This window comes from Molossus molossus, unplaced genomic scaffold (assembly GCF_014108415.1).
Source record: "Molossus molossus isolate mMolMol1 unplaced genomic scaffold, mMolMol1.p scaffold_m16_p_4, whole genome shotgun sequence".
NCBI classification, from domain to species: domain Eukaryota; kingdom Metazoa; phylum Chordata; class Mammalia; order Chiroptera; family Molossidae; genus Molossus; species Molossus molossus.
In genome coordinates this window covers 43,807,399-43,828,106 of record NW_023425377.1, presented here as the reverse complement: position 1 = coordinate 43,828,106, position 20,708 = coordinate 43,807,399, and the positions used below count along the sequence as shown (strand labels likewise).

At 39.4% G+C, this 20,708-nt stretch overlaps 1 protein-coding gene across 6 annotated transcripts in view; it reads left to right on the top strand.

Moving 5' to 3' along the window:
- CDC42SE2 (CDC42 small effector 2) overlaps nt 1-20,708 on the top strand; it is a 137,768-nt gene that overhangs the window by 15,394 nt on the left and 101,666 nt on the right. For 2 of the 6 annotated variants that reach the window (XM_036282028.1, XM_036282033.1), the window contains exon 1: nt 13,366-13,417. The exons of 2 other annotated variants lie outside the window; for them this stretch is intronic. The gene's annotated coding sequence lies outside the window, so the exon portion shown is untranslated. Of the gene's footprint in view, nt 1-13,365; nt 13,418-20,708 lie in introns of those variants that run through there. 2 more of the 6 variants (XR_004962024.1, XR_004962025.1) reach the window with 1 other exon arrangement.

Here is a 20,708-nt window from a genome sequence, read left to right as displayed (position 1 = left end):
TATCTTCTATTAATCAGTTTCTCTAAGTCAGTGAAATGATTTTGTCTTATTTCTCAACTTTCAGTAGTTTTCTGTATTGTTTGTCCTATCTATGATTGCCTGGACAATACCAAGCCATTTCCCACCTCTGCCTCCCCTGCAGTTCTATAAAGACACATGAAGTTACTTCTTCCTTATAGGTGCCATTTTCCTATCTGAGGAAATCGTTTAAAAATTGAACTTTGTGAAGATGGTGTCGGGCAGGAACAGAGGCCGGTGAGTGTGTGAGAGAGTGAGCGAGTGTGTGAGTGTGCATGGACGTGAAGGTGGACTACCAAGCCCGAGCAGTGCAGAGCCATGGAGCAGAAGGTCCCTGTGCTGTGGACAGGAGCAGCCGGCTACCACAGTAAGCGGCCCTTCAGGGCGCTTCTCCCTGCACTGCGGGGAGGTCCCACCATTTTGGAAGATCCCGGGTCTTATCTGGGAGGAGGCAGTGGGAGCGGCTAGGGCCCAGCAACCTGAGCCCACCAGCACACCTGGCACCATCGGAGCAGTGGACACTGTCAACACAGACCAGTGCACAGTAATGGACCTCCCAAGGTGCTGGTCGGGACAGTCCGGAGCCCAGCACCATCCCCCAGAGTAGCAGCCGGATTAGAGTTGAGATATATACCCCCAGCAACAGAGGCTGGGGAGCAAACATCCATCCCCAGGCAAGAGAAGCACAGAGCAGCAGATGAGACCCATCCCAATCAGATAAGGGGTTAATTTCCAATATATATAGAGTGCTCATACAACTCAACAAAAAGGAGACAAAGAACCCAATTAAAAAATGGGCAGAGGAACTAAATAGACACCTCTCCAAACAGGACATACAAATGGCTGAGAGACATATGAAGAAATGTTCAATATCACTAATCATCAGAGAGATGCAAATTAAGACAACAATGAGGTATCACCTCACACCTGTCAGAATGGCCGCCATCAACAAATCCTCAAACAACAAGTGTTGGTGAGGGCGTGGAGAAAAGGGGACTCTAGTACACTGCTGGTGGGAATGCAGACTGGTGCAGCCACTATGGAAAACAATATGGTGTTACCTCAAAAAATTAAAAATGGAACTGCCATTTGACCCAGTGATCCCACTTCTAGGAATATACCCTAAGAAGCCTGAAACTAATCAGAAAGAATATATGTACCCCCATGTTTGTAGCAGCACTATTTACAATAGCTAAGATCTGGAAACAGCCCAAATGTCCATCAGTCGACAAATGGATAAAAAAGCAGTGGTACATATACACAATGGAGTACTATGTAGCTGTAAGAAAGAAACATCTCTTATCCTTTGAGATGACATGGAGGGACCTGGAGAGTATTATCCTAAGTGAAACAAGCCAAACAGAGAAAGACAAGTATCACATGATCTCACTTATCTGTGGAATATAATGAATATAACAGTCTGAGGAATGGGGTAGTCCAGAGACGTGGAAGTGGGGTACAGACTGACAATCCCCAGGAGAGGGGGTGGTGGGGGAGAGATAAACCACAGAACTTATATGCATGTATGCATGAACAATGGACATGGACAACAAAGCTGGGGACAGGGTGGGGAGGGGGGTAATCATTGGGGGAAAGGGAGAAACATCTGTAACAAAAATAAATTAATTAAAAAAAAATTGAACTTCGTTGGCTCAGGCAACTTTACTAATATTTTTTGAGCAACATTTGCATTTGTTAACTGAGTAATTGGATTTGAATTGATGGTATTGAATTAAAATATAGCACCTAGATTTTTTATCCTTTAACTCAAATTTCTCTGTCTCTTATGCCTAAGCACTACAAAAAAAAGCTTGCATTTAATGCAGAAAATACATGTATGCTAAAGAAAAAAAATCCATAATCCCACCACTCTAAGATAACCACTGTTAATGTTTTGATGACTATACTTCCAGGCAAATAAATGAATAAACGTATTTTTTCACAAAAGTGAGATCTTAGTACACATACTCAGTTTAGCAAATATCGTGATCATAAGAGCATTTTTATTACTTCAGTTTGAAAGGGTCTTATTAGAAAGTGAAAATATTTTTTGACACATGGTAAAGCTGTAAGTAAAGTTGTGATTAAAAACAGTGGTGTTTATGGAGAGTAGAATGGGGTAAGTTACCTCGAGACAAGAATTACTTCAGCAGTAATTTTTTTTAAGTGCCCTCTTACCATTGCACAATAGCCTGATTGTAGTATACCAGCTAAGGAAAACAGTATATGGTTCTATGTACAGTAGAATTATTTTAATAATAGCTCCAGGGTAAAATTTGGGGCTGTAAATAAGTTTGTACTTTTTGGTCTGTCCCAAGTCCTACTGATGCCTTATTTAAAATAATTTTAGAAGAAAAATGTGTTTTGTTGAAGGCCGTTATCTATTCAAATTGGGACACTTTTATTAGGTATTGATTACCCTTTTTATGTGTCAGAATGAGGAGTGGAGTTGTTTTTGGAAAAAGAAAATTTTAGCATAAGAATTCTTATTTTAATGTTTGAGTTGATTTTTGTTTCATGAATGTGAAAATTCTTGTTGAAAGAATCACCATTATATATTGATGTGTTACATCCTTTGGAAAACAATCCTAATCTTGTGAAGTAGTTGTTTGGGTTTTAAAGTAGCAGTTTTTAAAGCTAATCAAGGGCCCTTTAAGGGTTGTATAATTTAAATGACTTTTCTTTTAACCACAATGGTATCCATTACCTAGAGTGAAGTAGAATGATGATTTCTTTCTTTGTTCAGATTGTTGTTTTTTTTTTTTATTAAATATGTTTTTATTGAATTTTTTTTTTTTTTTACCGAGAAGAAGGGAGAGAGGTAGAAACATCGATATGAGAAAGAAATATCGATCGGCTGCCTCCTGCATGCCTGCTCCTGGGAATGGAGCCCGACACCTGGGCATGTGCCCTGTCTGGGAATTGAACCAGGACTTCTCAGTCCATGGGACAGCGCTCAATCCACTGAGCCACACCAGCCAGGCTGTTTCAGTTTTTCTTGACGTTATCTTTTGCTATGTTGTATTACTGCTTGCTCACAAGCTACTGCAGTCTTTGTCTCTTCTTAAGTAGCTAAAATAGTCATTTCTCTTACCTCTCATTGCTGCTTCCCCAATGGTGCATATATTGCTGAACACATTTCTTACGTGGTAAAGAAGAATAAAAAGCAATGTAGTTGATGTGGCCTTTTCTGATGAGAAATTCTGCAGTTTTGTCTAAAATGGAGATTGGCAGTCCTTAAAAAATGTTTCTCACCTAGTAGTTTGTCTCATGTTTGTAAATAAATATGCATGTGCCTCTCCTTGTTGGAAGGTAAAATGAATCTTGATATAAATTCAAGAAAAATATTTAGAATTATTTCTTGTATTTTGCTTTTTAAAAAAATTTGTATTTAAAAAGTTTCATAGTATATTTTTAGTCTCCCATTTTTATATTTATTTTTTTTAATAAGGGCCTTGTTTTTGTAAATGGTACATATACACTAAAGAATCTTAGAAATTAGTTACACAGTAAATGGAAGAACTAATATTCAAAGTATTCTCTGATTTTTTTTTTTTTTTTTTTCTGTTTTTAAGAGTCAGTGGGATTGGGAAGTGGTTGAAAGAATATGGACTTTGGAATCAGGCACACCTCAGTGTGATCCAGAATTTGGCCACATATTTGCTGCATGGCAAGCTCTTTACTCTTGGTGGTTTCTATTTTCTTTTTTCATTAAGTGTGTGTAAAACAGGCTTGTTAGGAATAAAAGAGGTACACATGAAGCACTTGGTTTGTAGAAAGTGTTAATAAATGTTTTATTTCTACTCCATACTTTTTTTTTTCTTTATTGATTTTAGTAAGAGAGGAAGGGAGAGAGAGATAGAAACATTGATGAGAGAGAACATCGACCGGCTGCCTCCTGCATGTCCCCCACAGGGGATTGGGCCCACAACCTGGGCATGTGCCCTGACTGGGAATCGAACTGGCAACCTCTTGGTGCATGGGTTGACTCTCAACCACTGAGCCACACCAGCCAGGCTGTACTCCATATTTTAAAATATCTTAGGACTCACTTGGACATTTCACTTGAAAGTGAATCACAGTCAAGAAACTGGAAAGCCCTGGCAGGTTTGGCTCAGCGGTTAGAGCATCGGCTTGTGGACCAAAAAGACTCGGGTTTGATTCTGGCCAAGGGCACGTACCTCGGTTGCAGTTCATCCCCAGCCCCAGTTGGGGTCCTGCGAGTGGCAACCAATCAGTGTCTCTCTCGCATCGATGTTTCTCACCCTCTTTCTTCCTCCTGCTCTATCTGAAGATAAATGTAAACATACCCTCTAGTGAGGATAAAAAAAAATTAAATAAAAAAGCAAACACCTGGAAATATATGTAACCTAATTGTACTCATATTTGTAGTGTCCTGCTTGTCTGAGAGTGGTTCTTGCAACTATTTAATAAAGTATTTTGACTCCAAGGAAAGTTTTATTATTTATTTATTTATTTTTTTTAATCCTCAAGGATATTTTTTCATTGAATTTTGGACAGAGTGGAAGGGAGGGAGGAAGAGAGAAACATCAATATGAGAGAGAGAGGCAGCGATTGGTTGTCTGCAGGAGGCTGACTGGGGCTGGGGATTGAACCTCAACCCGGGTATATGCCCTTGACCGGGCATCGAACCCTTGACCCTTCAGTCCGTAGGCCAATCAATATTCTAACCACTGGCCAGGGCTCAAGAATTAAATTTTAAATGCGAGGTGGAACTGAGTTAAGATGAGTTAATTGTTGCTAACCAGAGTGATAACGAAGTAACTAATCTGTATTTCCTAAGAAATTGAACACTTGTATATAGTATAACAATTGTATGTATAAAGACGTCTGTTTTAAAGGCTAAGAACTGACCCTTTGCAAAAGAGAAGTAAGACTAAAATGTGAGAAAAAAGTGTTCGACTTAATAATAACAAATTTCTCTTACCAGATTTGAGTTGTTAAATGGTGCTAATTCACCTGAGTACCTTGACACAGGTACCAAATAAATTGCTGGAGGTAGTATAAATCTGTAGAACTCTTTTGAAAAGCATTTTGAAGAGTAATGAGTAGTATTTCTCTGTTGAGTATACTTGTACCCTGAGGAGATAACGAATTTCCTCCACTTCATTTTTTGAGGGAGGAGGGTTTTTTGTTTTTTTTTTTAATGACAGCTTTATTGAGATAATTCATGTGATGTTATGATTTATGATAAGAAATACATATTTGGTCCTCATCCTTGTTGTGGCACAGAGCTCCTTAAAATCATGGGAATTTCCTAAGTGAAGAGAGTAGAAAAAGGGGGTGAGGGGAACAGGTCTTTCGTTATATTAATGAGGCAATTTTTGGACCACATCTGTGGATGCAGGCTGGTTGCCCTGGAAGCAACCTTGTGATTAGAGGATTGGAACTTTGAGTCTCACCCCTCTGACTTCTAGAGAGGATAAGGGCTGGAGGTTGACTTGTCAGTGACCAATGGTTTAATCAATCATGTCTTTGTAGTGAAGCCTCCGTAAAAGCCCAAAAGGATGGGGTTTGTAGAGTTTCAAGGTTGGTGAATTCGTAGAGATGCTGGGAACGTATGGAAGCTCTGTGTTTCTTTTCCCATTTGTTGTCCTATGCATCTCTTCTATCTAGCTGTCCCTGAGTTATATCATTTTATAATAAATCGATAATCTAGTAAATAAAATGTTTCTTTGAGTTTTCTTACCTGCTCTCGCAAATTAATCCAACTTGAGGAGAGGTGCTAATGGGAACTCCAGAAGCACAGGTGACAACCTAGATTTATGATTGACCTCTGAAGGGGAAGTGCGGTAGTCTTATAGGACTGGGCCCTTAACCTGTGGGATCTGATGCTAAGTAGATAGTGTCAGAATTGAAATGAACTGTAGGACATCCAGCTGGTGTCAGAGAATGGCTTAGTGTTGGTGTGTCCCACACATTGGAATTGGTGTCAAAATTATAATTCACATATCATAATTCACCTTTTTAAAATACAGTCAAACCTCAGTTCTTGAACGCTCCCCATCTCGAACAATTCAATTCTCAACCTGACAATCCTTTCATGTTGATATATCAGCAAGACAAAAAGCATCTCTCAGGCCACAAAGAAGAGAATGCAAGTCAGTTTACCACTAAACCTATCCTGTTAACATCTCAGGAAATCGTGAATAATTGTGTGTGTGTGTGGTTTGATTTTTCTTTTGTTGCTGAAATGGACCATTAGCACAATTTTAAAACAAGAAGAGGCCATCAACGGTGCTAATGTTGCTAAGGTGTGTAAGAAACAGTGATCACAGGCAATTGAAGAGGCAGAAAAACTGTTGTTGATTTGGCTAAACAAAGCAGTTAGCCAGTGACAGCATTTCAGAGGCAGTGATATGAGAAAAAGCAAAGATGCTGCTTGCTGACTTCCTGAAAGACAACCCCCGGAAGGAGTGCTAAAAGTGATTGGTTTAAGGCTAGTAGGGGGTGGTTTGATAATTTAAGAAAAGAAGTGTTTGTTTATAGATTAAACAGTACATTACCCATGTACTGTATATAAGAAAGATTAAAATGGAATCATTTGGGGGTCTGGAATGGGTTAATTCAATTTACATTCTTTTTTTTTTTTTTTATCCTCATCTGAATATATTTACCATTTATTTTCAGACTGAGTAAGAGGAAGAGATAGAGAAACATCGATGTGAGAAAGACACATCAATTGGTTGCCTCCTGCAAGGCCCTGACCAGGGCCAGGGCCCGAACTGCAACCGAGGTATGTGCCCTTGACCAGAATTTAACCCGTGTCTCTTTGGTCCATGGGCCGACACTCTAACTGCTGAGCCAAATTGTCCAGGGCCAGTTTACATTATTTCTAATGGGAAAAAAAGATTCGGTTTTTTAACAGATTGCTTCTTGAACAGTCTTCCAGAATGAATTAAGTTCAAGAACCGAGGTTCTGCTGTATATAAGTCAGTTGTGAATCAATCACCATTATCTAATTTTAGATTATTTTCATCACCCTAAAAATAAATTTGCAGTCATTCCACATCCCCACTTCCCCCAGCCCCTGGTAACCACTCAATCTATTTTCTGTATGAGTGTACTTCTTTTGGACATTTTATATAAATGGGGTCATAAAATTTGTGGCCTTTTGTGAGTGGCTTTTTTCACTTAGCAGAATGTTTCAAGGTTCAACTTTGTTGTAGCAAGTATCAACACTTCATTCTCTGTTGTGGCTGAATATTACTCAGTTGTATAAATATACCTCTTATTTACCCATTCATCAGTTAATAGCTATTTGGTTTATTTTCACATTTTGGCTAATAAAAATAGTACTGTTATGAACATTCATGTACAACTTAGTGTGGATGCATTTTTTTTTTTCATTTATCTTGAGATAGAGCAGGAGGGAGGGAGGGAGAGAGAGAGAGAGAGAAACAGCAACATGAGAGAGACACATCAAGTGTCCGCCACCCACATGACCCCAACCGGGGCGGGGGACAAACCGCAACCGAGGCACGTGCCCCCAGCAGAACCGAACCCAGGTCTCTCTGGTCCGCGGGCCAGCGCTCCAACCGCTGAGCCAAACCAGCCAGGGCTGGATGCATGTTTTAATTTATCTTAGGTATATACCTATAAGTAGAACTGCAATACTGTCTTCAAAGTGACTACCATTTTACATTTCTACCAATAGTACAGGAAATATGTGGCCTTTTGTAACTGGCTTTCCTCACTTAGCATGTTTTTCAGGGTTCATCCAAGTTGTAACATGTATTAGTACTCATACCCTTTTTAAAAAATATATTTTTTAAAGAGAGAGATAGAAACTTTGATATGAGGGAGAAACATTGATCAGCGATGGAGCCCACAACCCGGGCATGTGCCCTGACCAGGAATCAAACCAGGACCTCTCAGTCCATGGGGTGATGCTCCATCCCCTGAGCCACACTGGCTGGCCATACCTTTTTTTTTTTTTATCCTCACCTGAGGACGTTTTTGCATTTATCCTCAGATTAAGCGGGAGGGAGAGAGGGAGGAAAAGAGAGAGAGAGAGACACCGATGTGAGAGAGACACATCAACTGGCTGCCACCCACACAACCCCAGCTCGGGCCAGGGACAAACTGCAACAGAGGTATGTGCCCTTAGTGGGAACCAAACCCGGGTCTCTCTGGTCTGCGGGCCAACACTCTAACCACTGAGCCAAACCGGTCAGGGCTGGGCATACCTTTTTATAGCTAAATAATATTTGTTTATGCTTAAAAAAGTTTTCTATCCAAAAGTGTTCAGTGAGGATTATTTGTATTAAAGACCAAGTGAAAATTACTTTCATTTTTAGGAAAGAGGAATGTTTAAATTAGGTGCTTCAGCATATACCACCATTAGTAATTTGTTATGGAATGTTTGCAGGGGAAAGATTGTCAGAGTGCTAAAGTAGGGTGCAAAGTAGTGTGTGTACAAATCATTACTCAGTGTGTGTAGTTATGGGGTATGGTGAGTATCAAATTTTAAAAACATTTTAGTATTTTTCCATACTTTCCACAACAAGCATATATTTTATAATAAGTTAAAAATTTTTTAAATGACCATAGCTGTAGTTTTGTATGCTACTGATGTAAATTTATTAAGCCAAGAAAAGCAAGCTCATTCAGTGTTAGGAATATTAATATTTTATGCTGATCAAATAATTATCATATATTGTAAATAAAATTATTCCAGACTATAGCCAAGAGAACTTTTAATTCTTTATATTGACATCAAATTTTTAAATCATAATTATGGGGTAGAATAACACTAATTCTTAGGTATTTGACTTGTAAAGTGGGGAGGATAGATATAGGTAATGTGTATTTTAAAATGTAACAATACTGTATCTGTCAGTTCATTATAAGAAAAAAAAACTACTTTAGGATTTTCAGGCAGAAAGCTATTTTATACAGGGCCTTTGGCACTTATAAAAATCATTGATGGTCTGAAAGAGCCAGCAGAGGACCATCACTCGACTAATGTATTTAAGAACATTTAAGACCATAGCTGAGAGGGCAGGAAGCTGAAACTGAGAACCAGTCATTGGAATACTGAATCTGGTGCCCTGACTGCTTTTAGGTACCCTTAAATCTGGTGACTGTAGAGTTTGGCTCCTGTAACAGCTTCTAATCATTCATTTCTTTGTGTTACTGATTACCAAAATCGGCAGTAGAAAGAGCTTCCAGCTTGCTTTTGCTTTCCAAATCTCCAAAGAGGTCACCTTACTGGCAGAACCTCCAAATGCTAAAACTATAAGGGTTGGGAAATGTAGGTTTTTTTGTTTTGTTTTAGCCTTCCTGCCCCTGAAGTACAGGAAGGCATGTATAGGGAGTAGTGGGAAAGAATGAATGCCAAGTGCTACTTGACCAATCCAACATCTCTAACATTCAGCAGAAGCCTTCTGTTTATTGAGTGATAAGGCTTCATGTACGGTATATTTTGAAGGTGGTAAGATTAAAAAACCCAAGTTATACTTGATTTTTTCAGAAATTTTTCTTTAATGTGAGCAATTACTGTTGTTATTATCATAAAGCAGAATGTGAATTCTTGTAATTTCTGTTATTTTGCAGTTCTGTTATATTGTATTATTTTTCTGTTATTTTTATGAAGCAGCATGTCAGCTCTAATTTTCAATTGGAAATAAACTCAAACTAATGTTTGTAGAAACTTTTTTTACAGTGTGTTTCTCTCTGGATTGACTAGATGAAATATTGCCAAAGGATGTAACTGTAAAATCTTACTGTTTCCTCTAATTGCAGGGTTTTTATTGAACTGAATTAATATATAATATAAGTGTGTTTTTTAATTCAAATAATGCTACCTCAGTTTGTTATTTTGTCAACATACGAGAAGCTGTGGCAATCTTTTAAAAGGATGTCTGAGCTGGTAATTACAGCTTTCTTCATATAATCTAGAATGAAAAGAGTATGCTTTTTTGATATTAAGCTTTCTAAATTTCTTCTATTTCCTCAAATTTTGAGAGACAATACAAGTTGTTGTGCTTTTCTATCAAAATATTTATACTTCTCATATTTGAGTAATTTTAGTATAGTAAGCATCTTATTTTAAAAAAGCCTAGCCCTGGCTGGTTTGGCTCAGTGGTTGGAGCGTAGGCCTGTGGACCAGAGAGTCCTGAGTTCAGTTCCCGCTAGGGGCATGTACCAAACAAACAAAAAAAGCCTTATGCTGCCCTGGCCTGTTGGGTGGCTCAGTTGGTTGGAGCCTCCTCCCAGACAACAAAGGTTGGGCGTGTATGGGAGGTAACTGATTGATGTTTCTCTCTCCCACCCCTTTTCCTCTTTAAAAATCAATGAAAACATATCCTCAGGTGAGGATTTAAAAAAAAAAAAAAGCCTTATGTTAAATAACTTCCAAATACTGTAATTTAGGTTCTTTGATAGTAAGTATTTGAGAGTTAGTTGGGCATATTAGGTTCAGATGGCAGCTGTTTGCAAGACAAAGTATTAGGTTGACCTGGAAATTTTTTTTTTTTTTTTTTTTTATCCTCATCCGAGGACATTTTTCCATTTTTTGTACAGACAGAGTGGGAGGGAGAGAGAGGAAGAGAGAGAGAGAGAGGGAAACATCGATGTGAAAGGGACACATCGAGTGGCTGCCACCTGCACGACCGACCAGGGCTGGGGACAAACTGCAACCGAGGTACGTGCCCTTAGTGGGAATCGAACCCGGGTCTCTCCGGACCGCAGGTGGACGCTCTAACCGCTGAGCCAAACCAGCCAGGGCTGATCTGGAAATTTAACTCTGCTTTTGAGATGAGACACCTGTTGACTACTTGGAGCAAGGAATTAGGTATTCATACAAGAATTATTTTGCACTGAAATTGAAGGGTTGGTTCCCACTTTTTCAAGAGCTCATGATATTCTGTTGCTATTCTAGTTCTAGAGCACTGCTATTTCGTGTCAGCAAGTTAATGTAATCTTTAAACATTTTTGTGCATGTACTCTCTAAAATATTTTTGAGAAACTTTGTACTTCCTTATATATTTTAGAACTGGCACCTAAAATTTTTCATTTTAGTCTTAAGTTGCATAAGATACAATTTCTGGAGTATTGTATGTTGTGTATGTTTTAGAAGAATTTATTGTCGCCCTGGCCAGTTTGGCTCAGCGGTTAGAGCGTTGGCCTGCGGTCCAGAGAGACCCGGGTTCGGTTCCCGCTAAGGGCATGTACCTCGGTTGCAGTTTGTCCCCGGCCCTGGTTGGTCGTGCGGGTGGCAGCCACTCGATGTGTCCCTTTCACATCGATGTTTCTCTCTCTCTCTCTCTCTCTCTTCCTCTCTCTCCCTCCCACTCTATCTGTACAAAAAAATGGAAAAATGTCCTCAGGTGAGGATAAAAAAAAAAAAAAAAAAGAATTTATTGTCAAAAACCTTGACCCTGTGTGTTCTGCTTATTTACCTTAATGGAAAATACTGCTATGAAACTATTTTGTCACACCAGCCAAATTGGGTATTTTTTTTGTCAGAAATGATCTGACTTTCATTTCTAATAAACATGGCAACACCTGCACTGTACAACCTTTGGACAGTTACTTTCACTTCCATATTCTAAATCTAACATTGATTGATTGATTGATTGATTGATTGATCGATTGACTTATTAGGCAAGGAGCCTTGCCATGAGTTTGTTTAGTATTATTTGCTTTGCTCACATGAGACTCTTCCTCATCTCTCCCAGTTATCCATTTGGTGCCCTGGTGGTTTCTTGAAGCAAAGTACCATACATGTTAAAATTTGAGTTGAGTAAGAACTATGACTTTCTTAACCCAGAAGACCTATTGTGAAAGGGATGGTAGAAAAAGAATGAAGATGCTTGAGCACATCACTTTTAGAAAAGAGTACAAAAGGAACTTGGAGATCTGGAAATTTATTTTGTTAAAACTGTTCAGACCTCTCTACCCTTTGGGAAGTATCAAATCTTGCACTGGGTTGAAGGTTCTTGAGTTTAGGGGAACAGCTTTCTTCTGCTTTAATTGGTATTGTGTACTTACCCTTTCAGGTAAATTATCTTATTTGTGTTTTTATTTTGTCTTGAAAGCTTTGTTTTGACAAACTGTATAACTGACCTTTATGATGAAACCATTTGGTTTTTATAGTACTTTACAAACCAATGAACATAGTAATCAGAACCTCATGGGGCCCTGGCCAGGTAGCTCAGTTGGTTGGAGTGTCATCCCATGCAGCAGGTTTGATTCCCAGGTTACAGGTTCAATACCCTGTTGGGGCACCTGCGAGAGGCAGCTGGTTGATGTTTCTCTCTTTCTTTCTCCCTTCCTGTCTCCAAATAAAATGTCACTAAGACCTCATAGAAGTGATTGCCAAAATACAACAATTAGAAAAAAAGAAAACTGGATGTCTACCTACACTCTGTATCAAGATGAATGCTCAGTTTTCCAGAGTTGAATATAAAAAAGAAAATACTAGAATAGTCCCGGTCAGTTTGACTCAGTGGTAGAGCGTTGGCCCGCGGACCAATGAGTGACAGGTTTGATTCTGGCCAAGGGCCTGTCCCTCGTGGTTCGTCCCCGGCCCTGGTTGGGGTCCTGTGGGAGGCAATCAGTTGATGTGTCCCTCTCACATCGATGTTTCTCTCTCCCTTTCTCTCCTTCTCACTCTGTCTGAAGATAAATAGAAAAATATCCTCATGTGATGATTAAAAAAAAAAAAAAAAAAAACTAGAATAAAAGGTGGATCAGTCCAGCTGGTGTGGCTCAGTGGTTGAGTGTCAACCCATGCACCAAGAGGTCGCCGGTTCAAATACCCATCAGGGCACATACCCAGGTTGTGGGCCCGATCCCCAGTGTGGGGCATGCAGGAGGTAGCCAATCGATGTTCTTTCTCATCGATGTTTCTATCTGTCTCTTCTCCCCTCAACTTTCTCTCTCTCTCTCTAAAATCAATAAAGAAAAAAATAAAATAAAAGGTGGATCAATGTAAAGTCTCTTGGGTGTTGGGAAAGCCTGTACAAGCAGCCTAAGCATACTCCTTTTTCTCATTAATAAAAGTAAACCTCTAGCCCTGGGTGGTTTGGCTCAGCAGTTAGAGTATCAGCTCAAAGACCAAAGAATTGTGGGTTTGATTCCGGTCAAGGTCACATATCTCGGTTGTGGTTTGATCCTTGGCCTTGGTTATGGTCATGTGGGAGGAAACCAGTTGATGTGTCTCTCTCATGTTGATGTTTCTCTCTCTCCCTCCCCCTTTTCTGTGTCTCTCCCCTCTCCCCATCCCTCCCTACCTTCCACTCTGTCAAAAGCTCAATGGAAAAACAGCCCTGGCCGGTTTGGCTCAGCGGGTGGTGTTTTGATCTGCGGACCAGAGAATCCTGGGTTCAGTTTCCACTAGGGGCACGTACCAAAACAAACAAACAAAAAGGTAAACCTCCAGCCCTGGCCAGGTGACTCAGTTGGTTGAAGCATTGTCCCATATACCAAAAGGTTGTGGGTTGATCCCTGTTTGGGGTTTGTACAACTGATTGATGTTTTTCTCTCTCTCTAAAAATTGATACAAACACATCCTTGGATGAGGAGTAAAAAAAGTAAATCTCCAAATTATTGTTTGATGGCCATAACTGTTTTTTTGTTTTTTTTAAATATATAGATTCTTATCTTGTTTAGAAACACAATTTTCAAAATACGTGTCATTTATATCTAAGTTATCTCGCAAATTTCATATTATCTTTTTCCAGCAGTGTCTTAAGCACAAAGAACCCTTCAAAGTGCTGTTTTTGTGACAAACATGACCCAGTCCTTAAGAACCTTCCTAATAATTTCTTTGCTAAGTTTTGGGGTTATTTGGCTCTTGGTAACAGATGAGGTTGTACATATGCAGAAGAAGGTGGATTTAAAAGTTGTTAGGAAACCATTTTGTTGTGTTCTCTTGGAGTAAATCATTGACTACTAAGCTTAAAATGGAGATCTTCATACCGAATTGTGTGTGTGTGTGTGTGTATTTGTTAATTTGAATGATGAACAGTTGAATATAAAGATTTTTTATAGTAGGGTTTGCAGATTTGTCAGATTTTAGTAACCTAAAAATGATTAAGGCCCTGGCTGGTTTGGCTCAGCGGTTAGAGCGTTGGCCTGCAGTACAGAGAGACCCTGGTTCGGTTCCCGCTAAGGGCATGTACCTAGGTTGCAGTTTGTCCCCGGCCCTGGTTGGTCGTGCGGGTGGCAGCCTCTCGATGTGTCCCTTCGCGTCAGTGTTTCTCTCTCTCTCTCTCTTCCTCCCGCTCTATCTGAACAAAAAATGGAAAAATGTCCTCAGGTGAGGATTAAAAAAAAAAAAAATGATTAAGAACTTATTTTTCTAAATACTCATCCCTCCCCTTCCCAATGGACAGTTTTCAGTGACCTCTTCACCTTGAGGCTCTAGTGTGACAGGACCTGACTGAAATGCAGACTGATCCTCTGCAATAGAACGACCCAGCTTAACACATTAACTCCTTATAAAGGCAGTTGGGACAAATCGAACGTGTATTGACTTTCTCAAGATAAGTTGAGATTCAGCACTTTCTGCATTTACCAGAAATAATACCACACTGAGTCACTGTTCTGCTGAATGAAAATGCACAACTGGTAGAAGAAATTGCATGTTAATGATATAGTCAGTTCAGGAGGGCCACTACATACAAGGGTTTAGAAACTAAGTGCCCACTATTTGGGTTAATATTCAGAAGACCAGGAAACATTATCCTTGGTCAAATAGGTTGGATTAAATTAGCCACTATTGGGTTCACAGACTATATCAAATGTGGGTCAAATTAAAATGCAGCAATCTTACCCTAGCCGGTTTGGCTCAGCAGTTGGAGCATCAGCCTGTGGACCAAAGAGTCTCGGGTTCGATTTTGGTCAGGGGCACGTACCTTGCTTGTGGTTCGGTCCCTGGCCCTGGTTGGGGTTGTGTGGGGGAGGCAACCAATTGGGGTATAGCTCTGACATCGATGTTTTTCTCCCTCCCTCCCACTCTATCTGAAGATAGTGGAAAAATATCCTCAGGTGAGGATTTAAAATAAATAAATAAAATAAAATAAAATGCAGTCTATTTGACACAATGTAGAACATTAATACAAGACAAAGAAGACAAATTACTGAGCAGTTTGGGAAGTAATTTATTTTGCCTTGAAAAGAAGATATGTTGTATCTTTAGTTATCACATATGTTTTTGTAGGATCAAATAAAAACATTCACTTATTCAGTAAGTACTGAGCATTAGCTGTGCCAGCCAGGCACTTAGGTACTTAGGAGTTCCGCTGCAAACTAAAGAGACAAAAACTGTGTTTTCGTGGAGCCTACAGTTTAGCTGGTGAAGACAAGCAAATCAATGGGTAAACTATATAGACAGCTAGATAACTCAAAGTGCTATGAGGAAAAATAAAGCAGGCAAGATGAGGACTGCTAGGGTAGGAAATAGGGTAGTGCAGTTACAAATAGGATAACAAGGGGCTCAATGAAAAGATAATAAAAAGATAGCCATTATAATATAATTTGTGACAAATATTGACAGCAACCTGAATATTCATCTATAGGGTATTGGCTAAGTATATTATGATGAACTGATACAGTGGAATACTGTACAACAAGTTCTACATATATAGAATGGTCTCCCAAGATACATGAAGTGATTTATTTTAATAAATGCATAGAATCTCAGTGGAAAAATACATTAAAAAACTGTAGATAATGGTTATCTTTAGAGTGGAAAATAAGGTGATTCGTGGATAGGAGAGTGAAAGTGAAATACTTCATATCCCATTTTACTGTGTATATGTACTACCTAGTCAAAATAAGTAAGATATAAAGTAAGAATATGAAGACTTGGTTACCCAATTAGAAAATGATGGAAAAACATACACATTTTATAAAACCTACTGTCCTAGGTAGTAGTCTAGCCTAGATACTAGTGAATAAATGTGATAGTTACTAGAAACATAAATTCACTTCTGGAGAACTTGTTGATAATGACCATTCCAAAATAAGACCAGCATTCTGTTTTGATTGTGTAATGGATTGTAGTGATCATGATTGTTATATATAGAGTTATGTGACTGTTTTTTACTCTTCTTGTTAAATGGTAGCTGTATTAATTTCCTAGGGCTGTTACAATAAAGTGCCACAAACAGAAATTTGTTGTTTCACAGTTTTGGAGGCTAGGAAGTCCAAAATCAAGGTGTCAGCAGTGCCATGCTCCCCCTGAAACCTGTAGGGGAATTATCCTTTGCCTCATCTAGCTTCTGGTGGTTTGCTGGCAATCTTTGGCATTCCCAGTTGTTCCTTCATTGTCACTTGGAGTTCTTATTTGTCTTTATGTCTTCATGTGATCAGCTCTTTATAAGAACACCTATTATATTTCATTAGAGGCCCATCCTACTCCAGTCCTGTTTCCAAATAAGGTCACATTCTGAGGTACTGGGTGTTGGAACTTCAACTTATCTTTTTAGGGGTTAGGAAGGCAAAGGGGACAGACACAATTCAACCCATAACAGAGGCTTTCTAGCTTAATTAAGTTGCTTCCCTATTGTAGCCTTCCATATATGCAGTAGTATTTTGGAAAGATGAGTAATGTCTTACAAATTTGTTGTTATTTTTTGGTTGGGTACAGTGAACTTTATTGATGGTACATAATAAGGTAGGGCTCTCTAAGCCCCTCCCCTTCTTCAGGGGATCTGGGATGGAAACTGTGGAGGTCAAGAGATCCTCATTGTATTGAGGGATCAGTTGGGGGCAAGGACTTCCCAGCAGTGGAGGGCCTCTCTTCCTCTTGCTGGGGCTGGTGGTCAAGGGGATTCTTACTCCTCGGAGGCCATGTGGACCATAAGGTCCACTACCCTGTTGCTGTAGCCAAATTCATTGTCATACCAGGAAATGAGCTTGACAAAATGATTGAAAGCAGTGCCAGCCCCAATGTTGAAGGTGGAGGAGTGGGCGTCACTGTTAAAGTCGCAGAAGACAACCTGGTCCTCAGTATAGCCCAAGATGCCCTTGAGGGGCTCCTCTGATGCCTGCTTCACTACAAGTTTATTTTTAAAGAATTATTATAAAAGTTTTTCCTTTGGGGTGTAAAGATGATCCCATCTTCCTGAAGAAAATCAAACTTAAGAGGACCACATATTTATTAAAGCTAATGTTTTAATAAGAACATGTTTTTTTCTCTGAGTTTTGTAAAATAAAAGTACAGAGATCGCAAATAGTTGTGAGTAAAAGATGACAGTGACTAACTAATTTAGACATTTTTATGAAGATAGATAACCTACATTCTGTTTTTGCATTTTTGTTCTCATTCATGCACAACGTTTAACCTCAAGATAAAATCAAATATGACAGCAGAGAGACCTAAGTTTTTATTTAGTGCCACTGTTCTCAGTGGTTTTTCTTTTTGTACCCATGGCCATTATAATTTTGTAAAACATTGGGAAATGTTTTAAAATTTGTTCTTGCTGCCCTGGCTGGTTTGGCTCAGCAGTTAGAGCGTTGGCCTGTGGTCCAGAGAGACCCGAGTTTGGTTCCCGCTAAGGGCACAAACCTCGGTTGTGGTTTGTCCCTGGCCCTGGTTGGTCATGTGGGTGACAGCCACTCGATATGTCCCTTTCATGTTGATGTTTCTCTCTCTCTCTCTCTCTCTCTCTCTCTCTCTTCCTCTCTTCCTCTTTCTCCCTCCCACTCTGAACAAAAAATGGAAAAATGTCCTTGGGTGAGGATTTAAAAAAAAAAAATTGTTCTTGCTTTTCCTTTTTCTTCATGTATAAATCAGAAACCAAATATTTGTTAGCATACAAAGTCTTTTTAAAAGTTATTACATCCTCAATAAGCCTTTTTGATATCATTTAACCCCTTGAGAAATCAGCATTCTATCTGAATAAATTGACAAATTGGCATCTAGGTTTCTTTCTGGCTTTTCATACAGGGTCAAATAAATTAGGAGACTCTACTTTTCAATCTTATTGAAAATAATTTTTTTTTATTTAGAAAAGTTCATAAATGTAATGTATTTAGTCATCTTTATGTTGAGGAATTCCTCTAATTTTTTTGTAAAACAGGCAGTTAAATCTCACATCTTATTATTATTTTTTAATCCTTCCCTGAGGATAGTTTTCTATTTATCTTCAGATAGAGTGGGAGGAGGAGAGAGGGAGAGAAAGGGAGAAGAGAGAAACATCAGTGTGAGAGAGACATGGATTAGTGACCTCCTGCACGACCGAGGACGAACAGCAACCGAGGACGAACAGCAACCGACATACGCGTCCTTGACCGGAATTGGACCCGGGACTCATTGGTCCTTGCAGGCCAGTGCTCTAACCTCTGAGCCAAACCTGCTAGGGCTAAAGATTTTTTTTTAGGGTAGGCTAGTGTAATGTGCTTTAACTGAGCTGCTACCTAGTCATGTTTAAAATACTTTATGGCCCTGGCTGGTGTGGCTCAGTTGGTTGAGCATTGTCCCATGCACTGAAAGATTGCCAGTTTGATTCCTGGTTGGGGTGCATGTGGTAGGCAACTGATTGGCTGATTGGTGTTTCTCTCTCCCATTGATCTTTCTTTCCCATTCCCTTTCTCTCTTGTCTTAAAAAAATCAATGAAAACATTTAAAAAAATATTTTATGAATTTAAGTGCTATAGTAGTCCAAAGTCCATGTGCCTGGTACTTCAAAAGACCAAAACTCAAAACATCAGGAAGGGTTAATTGATCAAGAAGGTGCCTACTGAAAAGAATGGGAGACTTAATCTTCAAATTCATCTTAAGAAAGTACAGAGTTCAGGATTCTTTTGATCAGGAAGGGAAAAATGGGAGGAGCTATGTTTGGAAAACTCAAGCCACAAAGAATTCCTCTAAATGATTAGCATGTCTATATGCAAGCAGGAACTGCTAGCCTGAAGACATGGGAACAAGAGGCTTGAACACTATGGAATCAGAGAACCTGAGCATTTCACTCTGTTACATTAGAATCTTAGAATAGATTTGGACTGTAGGTATTGTTTCTTCTGATATTGTCTCAAATGTAGGAATCTTTTTTTTTTTTTTATCCTCACCCGAGGACATTTTTCCATTTTTTGTTGAGATAGAGTGGGAGGGAGAGAGAAGGAGAGAGAAACATCGACGTGAAAGGGACACATCGAATGGCTGCCACCTGCACGACCCAACCAGGGCCGGGGACAAACTGCAACCAAGGTACGTGCCCTTAGCGGGAACCAAACCCAGGTGTCTCTGGACCGCAGGCTGATGCTCTAACCGCTGAGCCAAACCGGCCAGGGCAAATGTAGGAATCTTTTTAGTGTTCGTAGTCTTTAAACCTTCTAGTGACTATGACTTCACTTTTCTAAACAATACAGTATCTTGGGGGGTAGGTGCAAGTAGACTGTTATACTTCTAGTTTTTGTTTTTTTGTTTTTCTTCTTTTAAGCCAAAAATTGCCTTCCTGAAACTTCTACCTAGTGACTTTGGTTTCATTCTTTTTGACAGCCCCCACGTTACGTCTGCTTCCTCTTTCACATTCGTGTATGTTAAGGCCTACACATGTATGAAGTCTGTCATACCTCCCCCCTGTGCTTTTTGATAGGTTACATCTCTAGTCTCCTTAACTCTTGCTTATGTAACATAACTTTCAGACATAAATTTCCTGCTTTCCCTTCTATGGATACATTGTAATCTATTAGTATCTCTTCAGATAGGACACTCAAGATAGAATACCACTTTCCTGAACTTTTGAATCTGAAATTCTGGGCCTAAGGTCTCCCCATGATTTGAAGGTATAGTCAGGATTGATAACCTCAGCAATGTGAGTGCCCTGAAGGGAAGGCACATGATACGTTGGAAGAGCTCCTCACATAGATTTTGGGGGGTTTGGGAAAGACTTTCTGAAGGAAGTGATGGCCATACTAAGTTCTAGAGAATATGCTAGGCAGAGGTGAACAGCAAGTGTGATGTCCTGTAGGAGAGAGAGCTCGCGAGCTCACACACCTGGTGCTTTTGAGGAATAGAAAGAAGTTAAGATGGGTGCTTAACACAATTATTGGATGTTGAGTGGAAGTGGCAGTGAATGAGGTTGAAGAGAAAAGTGAGGACCAAATCAATAAGGGCCCTTAGAAGTTGTGTTAAACAACTGGGCTGTTTCTGAGGATAATAGTCATTAAAGAAGGTTTTAAGTTAGAAAAAGAAAACACGAACACACGTTCATTTTAGAAGGCTCATTTTAGCCCAAATGGGAATGAATGGGAGGTGCTGAGATTGGTGACTTAGATCAATTAGCAGCTATTATAGTACTTTTTAGCTATGATGGTGGTGCCCAGAGCTTGATAAGTGGCTCTAGTATTGGGAAGAAAGAGACAGGCTGGAAAAATAGTTGAGAGAATGTGATTGTTATTTGGCTGTGGGTGAAGATATGGAAAGGTAGGAATCAAGGATAATGTCTTTGTTTTGGTTTGGGGAATTGGATAGATAAGAGAATTTAATGTAAGTAAATTGAATGGGATTAGAGTAAGAGGAGTGGTGGGAAAGAAGTGGCATTCAGTTAAGCTTGAGGCAGAGGCAGGACATTCAGTACATCCAGATGGAGATGTACTATATGCAGTTGGATATGTGAGGTTAAACTGAAAACACCTAGCTGGAGAGTTTGAGCTGGAGATAACAGCTTTAGCTGGAAGTGTAGATTATATAGAGTGATTGAAGTAATTTA